The sequence below is a fragment of the Salminus brasiliensis genome, chromosome 22, assembly GCF_030463535.1.
Source record: "Salminus brasiliensis chromosome 22, fSalBra1.hap2, whole genome shotgun sequence".
Classification (NCBI taxonomy): Eukaryota; Metazoa; Chordata; class Actinopteri; order Characiformes; family Bryconidae; genus Salminus; species Salminus brasiliensis.
The window spans coordinates 24,290,575-24,306,276 of NC_132899.1; the positions used below are offsets into that span (position 1 = coordinate 24,290,575).

The window sequence follows — 15,702 nt, forward strand, 5'->3', positions numbered from 1 at the left end:
GTATGAAAAAGAGAGAGGCAGCAACAGGACGGATGACTCAAAGGCAGAACCTTCTGGAAAACATGGGTCTCATTACATCTGGAATAAAGCTACACTGCATTCCATCATTACAACAGCACTGATGTGAAATGGTCAGATTTCCTTTTATTTACTACTTAAAACCACCAGTAAATCTAATTGTTGACGATGGCAAAATTGTGGTAAACCTGAAAAAATGCATTTTGCCTTTATATACCAGATATGTACCGCAACAATAATCTAGCCATAATAAACTGTAAATAAGCTTTTAGCAGCATTAAACACATCAGATATTTGCTCCCTCTCACCACTGTGAACAATCCTGTCTCAGTAAGTTTCTCAAGAACAAAATGTTTCACACCTAACAACCGACTTTGTGACCATGTTTTTTTTTCTTAACCAATGAATTACACAATGAGTATTATGTATAATGGTTTGAAATATTAAAGGAATTTTCCTATGAAGCAAAAGGCAATATTTGGGTATTTTGTCTTTAATTATTGTCCGAGATTGGACACAAAGGTATTTTGTCTGTTATTATGTTGTTAGAAACATTCGGAACTGCACAGAACAGTATTTCACAATTATGAAAACATTAGAAATTGGACAGAATGTTTTTTGTCTGCAATAATGATATTAGAACCATCAGGGGTTGGGCAGAACAGTATTTTTATATTATGACAGTAGAACCATCAGGGATGGGGCATCATTTCATCTTTGCTATTATGGTGGTAGAACCAACAGAAAATGGACAGAATGATATTTTTAATTATTATGACTTTAAAAAGTTAAGGATTGAACATAATGACATTCTGTTTGATATTATGATAACAAAAACATTAAGGATTGGCCAGAATGGCACTTGTGCTATAATGCTGGCAGGACCACCAGGAGATTGGCCAGAAGACATTTTTGCTATTATGATGACAGAAACATGGCAGATGTAAAAGAAACTGGACAGAATAATATTTTGTCTGTATTTATGATGGTATCATAACATAATGGATTGGACAGAATAATATTTTGCCTTTAATTACTATGATAGAAACACCAGAGATTAGGCTATTATGACGTTAGAAACATCTGGAATTGGACAGAATTGTATTATTTGTCATTACAATGACAGAAACATCAGAGATTGGACAGAATTTTGTTTTGTGTGCTATTATGTTATCTATAAATACATACAGTCATGTTCAAAGGTTTGACTCTAAGTAAAAGCTCATCAACATCAGAGACACACTGATACACACTTCTTGCACATTCTGCAGCATAAGTACTATTTATGTTTAATTTAACACATTCTTGCAAAATTAATGACACATTAAATACAGTATGCTTTATTTTTATAAACAGGAATTGCATACACATATATACACACACTCAGCCTAAAGCCTCAGATATGTCATCTCATTTGGTTCCATCCCTGTTGGATGGAAATGACAGCGGTTTCCAACTGTGAGTTTGTACTAGTTTTGAGAGTTAAATAAGTGTACTGGATCAAAGGGACAGGTGAAAGACAGACAGGGTTCTGGTTATGGCATGTCTCTGGCCAGATCAATGGCTAAAGCTCTGCGCTCCTATACGGTATGTTGAGAACAGCCATGTGGACTCACAGTACAGATGCCAAACCCTGCATGTGCTTATCCACACAAACCTCTGAAATATGTAACTCCAAGTGCTGGCTTTCATTAAACATTAGACAAATGCATACTGTGCTGTACAGATAAAGCCAGGAAGTTTATATATATATATATATATATATATATATAAATAACAGACTGGCTAATAAGGTACAAGTTCTGTCTGAAATTCTGTTAGGTTGGTTTGTTCACTGAAGGGTTTTGGGATGGGTTTGGGGTTTTTCATTCCACTCCAGATTCAATCTGACAGCGACCAAACAAAAAGAGATTATGCATATTTGAGAAAGATCATCGAAATAAGCATAACAGCTGCCTTCAAACTCATTTGAGCAGCTTACATGTAAATTAAGTCATGTGTCCCAGTTTGCAATAACGCATGATAAAGCAACATAAACCTCAATCTTAAAATCTCGGTGCCCTTAAGAAAACATTGTTGCTTCTTCAATTACTATATAAGTTCATTCCCAGTACTTCATGTACATTTAAACCATAAGGCACCAACTTAAGGAATTGTTAGGGAGCAAGATGAAATGGAAAAGTAATAAATAAATAAATAATAAACAATTAGTAGACTTAACTGTTTGTTTAATGCCGTTAATAAAATCTGTGGTCAAGTTTAATGTCAATGGGTCAGTTAACCACCTTTACAAAACTGGAATTTTTATATTTTTGCTTTGTAGAATTTTACAGAGAACTAAGAGGAAAGAAATCCTTGCAAAGGTTTGGGCATCTAATAATATTTAAGCTCTAAAATAACATGCATCAAGGCCTCAGACCTTAAATTTTAAGGCTGTGTTCAGGCTAGTTGTTGTGTATGGTTATGTATTACGCTTGTTCACAATCATTGTTAGAAAAAGTTTGGTGATGCAACTTTCAAAGCTATATAAATTCTCTGACTCCACAAACCTTAATCAGCAGCCATGAGCTTCCTAGCACTACGAATATAATCGATGTCTGCAAAGCAGAAAAGGGCTATAAGAAGTTTGTAATTAACAGGAACAAGTTAAGGTCTGGAAGACCAAGAAAACCTTTGGAGAGAACTACTTTAATGATTGCTAGAAAGACGCATTACAATCCCCATCTGACCACAAAAGACCTTCAGGAAGATTTAGCAGACTCTGGGGTTATACTGTGCATAGACACCGGGGCAATTATCACCCTCATGGAAGAATAGTAACAAGAAAAACTTTTTTTTTTGTTTTTAATAAACATCTAAACAAGCCTAAATGCATTTTAAAATGAAGCCATATGGACAGATAAAGTCAAATTAGGCCGCAAAGATAAGTCATATGGAGAAAAAAGGGTGCAGATTTTAAGGACAGAGAAGGATTGATCATGCTTTGGGCTTATGTTGCTGCCAGTGGCACGGGGAACACTTGGTACTGGTAGAGGGGAAAACGATATTCAGTTAAAGTTGATGAAAAGAAAATGGCAAAATGACAATGCTAAACACACCTCAAAAGGCTGAGGGTTTTACCATGGCCCTTACAGTCCCCCATCATCTACAGAAAACGAATGTAGATATGGGGTTTTCCCATAAATTTTAGAGCATTTGTCTTTAGCTGGGCTTTATTAATTTTCATGGACTATAATAATCATATAACCATGTCAATGTTTATTCATTCGATGTATTTTTTTATTTTCCAAAATTATGAAATGAACATTACATAAAACAAACAGAGAGGCGCAATCTCTCGCATTTGACTTGAAAGGAGGGTCTCACAGGAGAAAAGGTAAAATATGAATGTTGTAACTCATTAGAATACTGAAATATACTGATTGGTCCATCAGAAATAGGAAAATGAATGTGACTGAAATTGAGGAGAAATTTGAAGGTAAAACTCATGCGCTCCAACCAATCTTTTACTTTTTCACTAGATACAAGCGGCTTTTCTGCATTGATACACAATCTAATCAGACAAGGTCAGACACGGTATCCATTAATCAAAAGAGCTTTTCAGGCGCTGTCACTATAGAGAACACACAAAGTCTGACACACACAGATCCACAGTCTCAACTGAAGGAAATCAAATGACAAACTCATGGTGTATTAAAGCTAGCATAATCGCATTGAGGTAGCCTCATTAGCATATGTATTTATGGAAACAGATCATCCTCTAAAGAGCAATCATTCCCCCTCAGTAATTGCAAATTAATTCTTCCTTTATCTTTAACAAAAAAGTGAATGTGAGGGGCCAGGACTCAGTCTGCCAGCGGAAATCGACGCTTTGTTTCTGTAAATAAAATCATCATTAAACATGATAATGGCACTGGCAACATCATAAATCACTGGAATCGGTTCAATTAATTAAACACTTTATTATTATTAATTTGTTTTTGCTCCACTAAGAACGGCTCAGAAGAAACAGTATCACTTCCTGCTAAATGCCAAATCTAGAAAGCTTAAAAATCAAAGCACTTCCTTGATAAAAGATAAAGGGATCTTGGCCCGACCGATACATCAGTCAAATGTAAGCCTATACTAAGACTGTGAGGCTAAATTTGCACATAAATTATTGATAAAAACAACAACACTTCTCTGAACAATAAGTAGCAGGACAACAAAATGATGTCAAATGATCCCACTATTTCAGCTCTGATAAACCCATTGTGAAACTCATTGAGATGTGAACTCAAGGTGAAGTAAAGGTTACCTAGCTAGTGTAAACTGGGGCAACTGGGACAAGTGGGATGAGCAGTGGCTTATTATTATTATTAACAGGAACAGATTGCCATTTTGAGCAGGGTTATTTTAGACAGATTGCTGCTGAGGCTTGATCCTTGTAGTATTAACTTGTGGAAAAGAGCCTTTAAGCACTTTTAAGGGTCCCCTTTTAACACGATTTCAAATGTAATATTTTGATACTTATAAAAATGGTTAAACTCGAAATATAAAATATATTATTCGTTTTTAGAAGTTTTAGCTGCAAGAAGTCAGAATGGTTTGATTGAACAATCCTGTCAGGAATACAGATGTGCTGTTCTGCAGACATGGAAAACCCATAAAGCATCGTTAAACATGATAATGGCTCTGGCAACATTTATCTTCTTTTTGGAGGAAACAATAATAAGGGAGAGAAGAGAGCAGCCACAGTGAATGATTCATACTAAAAGCAAATGTCAGCCTGGGGGAGGATGCTAATATTTTTTGCCCAACCATGAAGGCATTTACAATATCTCATTATATCCTTATTGAAAGAGGAAGTGTACCTCACCGGGGGACTGAGATGGGGAAGAGACATTTTGCTGAGATTAGCACACAAACACACACACACCGCTCTGACAGAACTCCTCGACTTTGTGTGTTTGTGTGAGCTTGTGTGTTCGGTCTGTGTGCTGCTCAACTGAAGCTGGAGAGTGCTGGGTTTGAAATGCGGCCTGGCAGCGTGTCTAATTGCCGGTGCCCAGCTGCGGTAAAAGTTGCGCTTGGAACCCCTCCATCTCCAGAGGAATCACGCTGAGGGCCCTACTTCCCTCCTTCCTGGGGGACCCGCATCTACCTATAGGGACTTCGGTACACACACACGCACACACACACCCCTGCTGAGGTGCGCAGTGGATTTGGAGCTGTCAGCGGAGAGATGAGTGTCTGAGCCCCGAGCTACAGAGGCTGATGATCACACTGAGAAGACACACTACATTCAGAGCACACACACTTTCACACAAATTTATTCTCACATGTCTGGTGTCAGGCTGAGCATGATGTTTTGAAGATGCCCACAACCCACCTTTGCAACATGTCCATTTTTGAAAAAAAAATGTCTATGATGGCATATGAATAAAATATAAAAAATAATTTTCCTAGTTTAGACCTTTCAGACCTTCTGATGAAGTCCAGCTGCTCTGCATGTTTCTTTGATAGAATCCGTGATGGTAGACCTCTTAAACCAAAATGTTAAATGCCTTTTAAAGCAATATCTTTACAGTACCTTCTGCAGATTACATGTGGATGTGAACTCAAGGTGAAGTAATGAGTAATGGAAACAGGCGGGGGGTTGGGGTGAGCAGACGCTTATTATCATTTAAATGATTTATTGGCCATTTTGATCAGGGCAGCTCGATGCTTGTGGTATTTTGACCAAAGCTTGCCACAGTCATTCTATTAGGACCCCAGGGAACTGAGTTCACTTGTAGGAAAAGGCTATGTCCCCATTAAATTTCATTACACAATTTTACATGCGCTACATGTTTCTGTGACGGAGCACACGATGGCAGAGGCCTCAATCTAATGTTTAAATGGCTTTTAAAGCAATACCTCCACAGCATCTCACAGCTGCATATTACCTCTGGATGAATCAACAAAGAGCAAACCTTCGATCCATTGCAAGGATGCTCCATTATAGCATCCACGCACTGCTTAAACATTTTTGTAAGAAAAAGGCCAAGTATCACTTTGAAGGAGCCACAGAGTTCAGTTCAGTGGTTTAGAATGTGGAGGGGGGGGGGGGGTGAACCAGTCAACAATATAAGTAGCTGTGTATACAACTGGCTTGTATTGATGGACGGCTAGAAGGAGACCATTATTTAAGAAAAAACATGTCAAAGCATCAAGGTTTTGTTGTGGGTTTGTGTGTGGCGCAAAATCTGAGAATAGCCTATTCCTCAACAAACATCATCGAACAGTGAAGAATTGTGTGTCAGCATTATGTTGTGCATCATTCTTTAGCAGGGATTGGACATCTTGTTAAAACTGAAGGACATGTCAGTCTGCTAAAACCTAGAGCTTGGGAGAAACTTTACAGTAGGACAATGAGACCTGGTAGAAGGCCAAACAACACAGGACTACATGAACCACACAAAGTTGAAGGTTCTACCTTGGTTCTACAAGTGCATCTCAATCCAATTGAGAATCTGTGGCAATTGGCGTGAAAATTGCAGTCAACAAGTTCCTCCAATCAACTGAAACAGCCTGAACCAAACCTGGTAAGGTAAAAGTGGGTAAAAATCACTCCCAAATGGGGATCAAAGCTGGTAGAAACTTACCCAACAGACTAAAAGCTGTTACTACAACAAAAGGTGGTCCTACCAAGGACTAGTCAAAAGGGGCTGACTTACGCTTATGCAACTGTTTAGTTTTTAATGTTGTTTAAAGATCCAATAACAAATAATGAAGAGCATATTGGTTTCCAATAATAAATACACATTTATAGTCCACATGAACCTGATCACTTTGAAGGGGGTGGAAGACTTTTGCAAGGTGCTGTTTATGATATACAGTCATTGGCCATAACATATAACATACAGCCACTGCACAGAGTAACTAGAAATTATGTTCACTCTGTGGAAACCAGATTTTTTATCCAGTCATTTAGCTATGCATTTCTGCAATTGCAACCTAGAACTGCCACGATAACTACTTTTTTGACTAAATACTGTCCCAGAAATAGTTGCGATAAATAATATTTAGTCATTTTAAGGCCATTTTTATGGCCATTTTATGCCACTGATATTATATATATATATATATATATATATATATATATATATATATATATATATATATATATACATACATACATACATACATACATACACACATATTATCATATATAACGATGTTACAGCATAAAACTGCAAGTACTCCTTTTTACCAAGAAATTAACGTTTCATTTTTAATAGTTCATTTTTTTGGCCTGTCAAAAGTTTGCAGCACATTTTTAAATGCATCTTTGACTATAAACAGAGTTACCATATTTATGAGCATATTATTGTTCAGTAAAGTTTATATTTTTGTTCCCAGCTCAGTAAACTGGGTGGGATGGTATGGTTCAGATAAGTTTTTAGGTTAGTTGTACTGACACTTGTTAGTTGTACTGACACTAAATTAAATAAACTAATACATTTACTAAACTTAACTAAATTTGGAAGTAAACATAACAGGCAGCAAAAATGACCTAGGTCATGTCGATATATTGTTGGTATGTCAATAACCTAATTATCATGACAGACATAAATAAACCTGGTCATTTATCAAGCAACCTGGCACTGACTATTATAATTAAGACGGGAGCAGGGCATTTTACCCCAGGGGCATCCTCCCCATTTAACCACACTATGGACATCAGGGGGAAATGTGTTTAAGCATGAGCAGTTCCTTTCTTAGCAAGTTTTTTCTCTTTTAGCCAAGATTCTGGTGAAAATCATCCTCTAGCTGGCCTCGGCCCATTCCCCATTGATCCTTTCATGCACTCAATGGCCCTCCCGTCTAAATCTAAGCAGAGAACAGGCAGCAGTAATGGACCTTAAAGAAGTGATACATTCACCTGCACGATCTAATTACACTGATTCTACAGAGCTGTGCGAAGGGGAAGACAGAGGCTACAAGCCACGGAAACTTATCGTTTCATCCAGCCCAAGTTCATTCTCTCCTCTACGAACCCACAGAGACGCAACATTTGCCAAATTAGGCAGAAAATAGAATTCATTCGGAAAATTGTCGAGGGGGAAAGAGAGCAAGGGAGTAAGGGGGAGAGAGAAAGACCTAGAGGAAGAAAGAGTCAAAAAGAGTGAAAGAGAGAAAGTCTGAGAGAGAGAGAGAGAGAGAGAGGGGGGGGGGGGGGATCAGTAAGGAGTGAGGAGGGACTCTTTAATTAGAAATATTCAGCAGCAGCATCTGTCACCTGTGTGGGATGAGTGGAATCAAGTGACTCTCGGGTGACAGAAGTCTGTGTGTGTGTGTGTGTGTGTGTGTGAGAGAGAGTTTCAAGTTTCAGATGACATTTTGTCTCTGTGTGATCTTAAAGAACACTGAGAGAAATCGAAATGAAGATCATGTATCAGGAGGGCTTTAATATAGCTAGCTAGGGATGGGCACTGTAATCACTTGTGCTGTACTTGTGCTCACAACCGCCCCCCAACACAGGTTTAGCCTAAAGTAAGATTCACAAAATCTTAAAAAAAAAAAGGCTTGGGTTGGTTATCAATAAAGTGTGGAATTCTCCAATAATTGCTGGTTTACAACTTTATATATGACATTACATTTTCCATTATTCTGTTAAAGCAAAATGAAGCGAAAACAGAATGAAATTAAATTAATTAAATAATTAAGCCTGGCTCTTATTTAAGCTCATGGCAAAGTAAAATACCTTCAACATTCAGACTTCAGTTTCGCTTCATGCTTTGTAAAGTTTTTTGTTTCACGATATGAAGTCTTTGTATTCTCACGATTAGGAAAGTTTTCATTCTCACGATTAGGAAAGTTTTCATTTTCACAATTTGCAAAGTTTTCATTCTTACGATTTGCAAAGTTTTCATTCGCACAATTTGCAAAGTTTTCATTATTACCATTTGCAAAGTTTTTATTCGCACAATTTGCAAAGTTTTCATTCGCACAATTTGCAAAGTTTTCATTCTTATGATTTGCAAAGTTTTCATTCTTACGATTTGCAAAGTTTTCATTCTTACGATTTGCAAAGTTTTCATTCTCACGATTTGGAAAGTTTTCATTCTCACGATTTGGAAAGTTTTCATTTTCACAATTTGGAAAGTTTTCATTTTCACAATTTGGAAAGTTTTCATTCTTACAATTTGCGCAGGAAAGAGCACAATGGAGAGAAAACAGACTCAAATTAAGCCTGGCTCTTATTTAAGGTCAGAACAAAGTAAATTTCCCACAATTTGACTTTAGTTTCACTTAGTGATTCGTAAAGTTAATCTTTAGAAAACATTTTCTCGATTTGACAAGTCTTTGATTGACAATTTGTAAAGTTTTTGTTTCATGATTAGAATGATTTTTGTTTTTTCATAATATGGGGAGATTTCATTTTTACGATTTCGAAAGCTTTTGTTTTAGAAAGTGTTTGTTTTTTGCGATTTAGAAAACATTTAATGTGTAGTCAAAGATCTTGGATATGTGCACTTGGAGACTAAATAATAGAAAACTGATGATTTATGATTCTGGACAGAACTGAAATGATCAGAACACCAAGTATTTCTGCCTATACTTCACTCAGAGGAGTAGGAAGAAAAACACAGACATGGCCAATTTGGATGAAAATACAACTGAAGAGCCTCCTGTGAAACAGAATATTACTCTATGACCCCAGGCCAATTTGATCCCATATTACAGCTCTATGATTACTATTATTGATTATCAGGGGTACCAGAGCAGGGGCGTTTTTTCCCCCAATTTCTATGAATTTCTACTTGGAAACAAGTAAGTACTGGAGTACAAATCTTCCAAACTAACACTTAAATACAGTAACCTAGCGCAACCGATAACATTAATATCCACAGCTCCTTGTGGTTTATTCAGGTTTATTTAAGAACTTTGTGGTTTATCTGATTTTTGAGCTGGTTTATCAATTATTTTTTTTATTCTCATGCTAAATTTTGTTACCTGAAGTTGTAGTAAATAGTTAGTCAAGTCATATATAGCCATATATATTCAAATAAACAAGCTGATCAATAGTCCAAACACGCAGACTAAATAAAAACACGCTGTCATCCAAAATGCACCGCTGTGCCGATACTCTCCGAGGAAAGCCAGGCTAACTGCTCAACGAAATCCAAACAGTCAGACATGACAGCTTGACCTTATCTGGCCTCTTCATGAACATGTACAGAAACAGGCAGTGACACAAGACGACAGCAGTGCTCTGGTTTACAGAAGCATAACAGGAACCTTCAGACTTTAGAATCAAACAACAAAATAACAACAAAGAGAAGATCCAGAGAGCGATGCAGGCAAGGCATGGATGACCTTTCCTCTGACGGGTATTGATCTCTCTCATTATAAGGCCTGAAGTATAATAATGTCACCTCTTCCTAGCTTCTGCGAAAGTGATCTAACTATCACCCGGTATGTCTTGATGTAGGATGCAGGAACAAATAACACAGCTTGCCTACTCCAAGTGTGAGAACAGAGTGAGAGAAAGTGCTGGGGGGAGGGAGAGATGGAGGCACCTACAGGAGCAGCAGATGGGCCATAAACAAGGGAAGTTCAGGTTAGGTATAAGAGGTAGTTAACACCATGTCTATGCCAGTTTAAATGGAAGCAAGTTACAACAACAGTGCCAGGCTACAGTTTGCTAGAAAGAACTGGTCCTGATCTCGCACTGATAGAAGTTAGTCTTGGGCTCATGTGTCTGCAAGTACTTTTATCTGGAACGCTGTACTTTCTTTACAATACTTGCTAACATACTGTAACCTAGTCATCCTAACTAGCTGTTTGCATCTTGCAGTCTAGCCAGTGTTTCTGTATAAGAAAAGTCTTTAGATTTAGGACAGTAGTGACTGGCAAAGACACAGCTGCCTCCTGATGGGTGAGTCTGATAGGTTGGAATTTTTCGGTCTTCAGCAGTGAAGGTCTTTCTTTGGCCTAGCCAACCTTCATGGACCAGTGCACCAGTTTTTGTTTTCTGTCTTAAATACATTCATCTTGGGATAGTTGAGTAATAGGGGTGTAAGAAAATATCAATACACATTAATGTTGCGATATTCTGTTCTGCGATATTGTATCAATTCTCAAAACACAAAAAAAAAAAAAAAAAAAAAAAAAGTACAGATTTTTAATTAATATTTTACATGTAAAGATTTGCGGCAGTTGATGATTTTGTGTTGTATTTAAATCCCAGACCGCTAGATGGCAGACAGTGGTTCACTTCAGCCATTACACGCTTCCGCGTCAATGTAAGCCAAGTACCGCATCACATTAGCATTAGCAAACCTAACTGCATTATTGTGACCACCAATGGCCGAATCCAAACGCATTGGACTGGCTCCCGCAGTGTACAGAGCTGAAGTATATATATATATATATATATATATATATATATATATATATATAGAGAGAGAGAGAGAGAGAGAGAGAGAGACTGTTAATTTCTGTTAAACTGTTAAAACAGTAGTAGTATGTTTTGGATGTTAGAGATTCTACTGTTCTGACGGCATGAAAAGTAAACATTTTCACTCAGATTTTATGCATGTAGTGGTTTGTTTTTTTTACTATGACAGTTTACCTAAAGTTAGATAAAAAAATAATAAGATATCGCCTTGCTTAAAGTATCACAGTATATCACATTATATAGAATCGTAACCCCTGTATTGTGATACATATCGTATTTCCAGATCCTTGCCAATACACAGCCCTACTGAGTAATGAGAGTTTGCCGTTTGGACGTGACGTACCGTGAAGCCCAAACACTATGTTGTCCTTCTTCAAAAGGAAGCTCTGCACAACCAAAACCACAGCTGTACAACAGGCCTATCCCAAAACCCCAAACCTCTTACATAACAGTCTGACCCCTTTTTTTCACGTCCACAAAATTTCTATACACACAGCTCACTTGCAAAAGCCTTTAAATGCAAAAGGGTACTTTGGAGGAATGTGGAAACAAGGCTAAAAGGGCTAAAAGTTAAAGCTAGGCCGTTCAGAGGATTGCCACTGAGGCCAGAAGACAAACCCTATTATTTTACCCCAAAAATGACACATGCTAACTGCCCCTTTAGAGTGGGCCATTTTCTGATTAGCTGGTTTACAGCACCATAGCATTGCATACCGTAGCTTTGCATTTTTTAGCACTCCAACAATAACCTGGTGACATTTTTTCCAAATCTTGTTGGATAGTATTGCCGTCTTCTCGGTACAGTGCTCGAGAAGCTAGCTGCAGAGATTGCAGACGGTCAGCTAGTATTGTATCTCCGGGTTTGGCTTTTGACTTCCCCTTCTGATGAGTGGTTTACTCTGATCTGAGGTAGTTCAGTTTGTTTTCGAGGAGGTGGATAGCTATAGACTTAGCTATGGACTTAGCAACCTGAATAACCAGTAGAGTTGTGATGTGGTGATGTGCAGCTCTCTGACCATCGAAAACACCATATGAAGTGCCCAATGTGTTTCACAGCATTGCAGCTTTAGTTGGCTTTTACTAGTGGGTCGAGTATACGTAACTTTTGGGGCAAAACTAAAATGTTTTTCAGCTCTGTTTTGGTTATGTTGGATCTTCTTTTAATGTAAATGAAAAAACAGTGACGCCGTCACGTCCATGAACTGACCTCTCATTATTCTGCTATGTATTATAAGGTAAATACAGGTTTCCTTTCATTTACATCTGAGAATGTGTACTTTATACATGTGTGAACCGCCTAGGTACAAGCATTAATAAGGGCACTACAAGTTATTTACTAAGTCAATTAATAAATCAAAGCATGCAGAGACGTGTTTTCACATTAAGCTTTAGGAGTTTAGAATTCTGAACACTGTCTTCTCAAAAGGGAACATGGCCTGAATACTGATATTTCCACTCTGTCTTCTGAATAGATATTCCCAATACTGGCATTCACTTCCATCTCAAGTCAAAACAGGCTGCACCACAGAAACGACTACTACTATATATTTCTACAAAGATTACCCTGTTACATACAACCATCCACTAAATACAAAAAGCCTTTTTCTTACATGGCTCGGAGAGCTGAATACCTGAAAATTTGAAAGTTGCTTGCTTTAGCCCTGTGGAGCAGCTGAGGATGCTCAGTGTGGGCTGGATGGTGTTCACCAGCTCTGCAGGGATCTCTGCCCCTCTTTCACCTCTCAGCCGCTGTACAGAATGGTCAGAAAATCGCAGGTTTTTGGAAAATGCCTTCCACAGGCTCTATTATACGGGACAAAAAAGGTTTGATGGACAGGAAGCACATTCTATAAGTTATAAAAGCCTAAATGATGTTCTGTGTTATGCAACAAATACAGCATCATACTTCACTTGGCTGACAGAAAGAGAACAAAGCAGAAATATGACAAATTGTGATTTTCTCAGCGATAAAACATGTATCTAGACATTCATGGTTAGCTTTTGGAAACAGCAGTGAATCCAGCAGCTGATGGAACTATAGCGCACACTGGGGCTGCACAGTCTTCCACAGGTAACACACAGCACACGGAAATATATTCAGGAATTGATTTGCATCCCAGAGGAAGCTCGCTCTAAACTGATTGTATTTGGGGAGCGGTGCGTGACTCCAGTCATGCATGTCGATGCCTGCATCTGTGTGTGTGCATTTCACACAAAATAAAGAGGAGCTTCACAGCCAGTGTGCCTTACTTTGAGTACAGCAGCACAATACGAGAGGAGAGAAGAAGAGAGGAGGAGAGATAAGAAGACAACAGAAGAGACGGGAAGAGTAAAGAGGAGAGGAGCAGAGAGATAAGAAAAAAGTAGGAGAGAAGAGTAAACGAGAACAGGAGAAGAGAAAATGGGAAGGAGAAGAGAAGTAAAGAGCAGACTAGAGAAGAGAAGGTAAAAGAAGAGAAGAGATGAGGAGAAGGGAAGAGAAGAGAAGAGATGAGGAGAAGGGAAGAGAAGAGAAGAGATGAGGAGAAGGGAAGAGAAGAGAAGAGATGAGGAGAAGGGAAGAGAAGAGATGAGGAGAAGGGAAGAGAAGGGAAGAGATGAGGAGAAGGGAAGAGAAGAGAAGAGAGGAGATGAGGAGAAGGGAAGAGAAGAGAAGAGAAGAGAAGAGATGAGGAGAAGAGAAGAGAAGAGATGAGGAGAAGAGAAGAGAAGAGAGGAGATGAGGAGAAGGGAAGAGAAGAGAAGAGAGGAGATGAGGAGAAGGGAAGAGAAGAGATGAGGAGAAGGGAAGAGAAGAGATGAGGAGAAGGGAAGAGAAGAGATGAGGAGAAGGGAAGAGAAGAGAAGAGATAAGCAGAAGAGAAGAGATGAGGAGAGTAGAAGAGGAGAAAAGAGGAGAAGAGAAGAGATAAGGAGAAGAGAAGAGAGGAGATGAGGAGAAGGGAAGAAAAGAGATGAGGAGAAGAGAAGAGGAGAAGAGAAGAGGAGAAGAGGAGAAGGGAAGAGAAGAGATGAAGAGAAGAGGAGAAGAGAAGAGGAGAAGAGATGAGGAGAAGGGAAGAGAAGAGAAGAGATAAGCAGAAGAGAAGAGATGAGGAGAGTAGAAGAGGAGAAAAGAGGAGAAGAGAAGAGATAAGGAGAAGAGAAGAGAGGAGATGAGGAGAAGGGAAGAAAAGAGATGAGGAGAAGAGAAGAGGAGAAGAGAAGAGGAGAAGAGGAGAAGGGAAGAGAAGAGATGAAGAGAAGAGGAGAAGAGAAGAGGAGAAGAGAAGAGGAGAAGAGAAGAGAGGAGATGAGGAGAAGGGAAGAGAAGAGATGAAGAGAAGAGGAGAAGAGAAGAGGAGAAGAGAAGAGAGGAGATGAGGAGAAGAGAAGAGAGGAGATGAGGAGAAGAGAAGAGAGGAGATGAGGAGAAGGGAAGAGAAGAGATGAGGAGAAGGGAAGAGAAGAGATGAGGAGAAGAGAAGAGAAGAGATGAGAAGAGAAGAGAGGAGATGAGGAGATGAGGAGAGAAGAGAGGAGATGAGGAGAAGGGAAGAGATGAGGAGAAGAGAAGAGAAGAGATGAGAAGAGAAGAGAGGAGATGAGGAGATGAGGAGAGAAGAGAGGAGATGAGGAGAAGGGAAGAGAAGAGAGGAGATGAGGAGAAGGGAAGAGAAGAGATGAGGAGAAGGAAAGAAGAGAGAAGAGAGAAAGGAGAAAAAGAGAAGAATATAAAAGAGAAGCAATAAGAGAAGACAAGAAGATAATAGGAGAAGTGAAGAGCAAAAAACAGAAGAGGAAAGGAGAAGAAAGGAGAGGAGAAGAGAGGAGTAGAAAGGAGCAAGTAGGACAGGAGACCAGGAGAGAGGAACAAAAAGGCGAAGAGAAGAGAAGAGAAGAGAAGAGTAGAAAGAAATAGAGAGTAAACGAGAACAAGAGAAGCAAAACATACGGATAAGAGAGGAGAGGAGAGAGAAAAGTAGAAAGAAGAAGAGAGGAGTGGAGAAGAGAGGGGCAGAAAGAAGAAGAGAGGAGTGAAGAAGAGAGGAGTAGAAAGAAGAAGAGATGAACAGAGAACAGGAGAGATGAGTAGAAAGAAGAAGAGATGAACAGAGAACATGAGAGAGGAGTAAAAAAGAGAAGAGAAAAGAAGGGAAGGAAACAATAAGAGAAGAGTAGAAAAGAGAGAAGAGGAGACCAGAAGAGAAGCGTGGAGGGGAGAAGAGAGAAGAAGGAAGAAGAAAGGAGAAGAGTTAGGAGGTGTGAGTATGTGT

General features: G+C 38.7%; 1 protein-coding gene across 1 annotated transcript in view; it reads right to left on the bottom strand.

Moving 5' to 3' along the window:
* snx29 (sorting nexin 29) overlaps positions 1–15,702 on the bottom strand; it is a 164,471-nt gene that overhangs the window by 34,889 nt on the left and 113,880 nt on the right. The window lies entirely within an intron of this gene.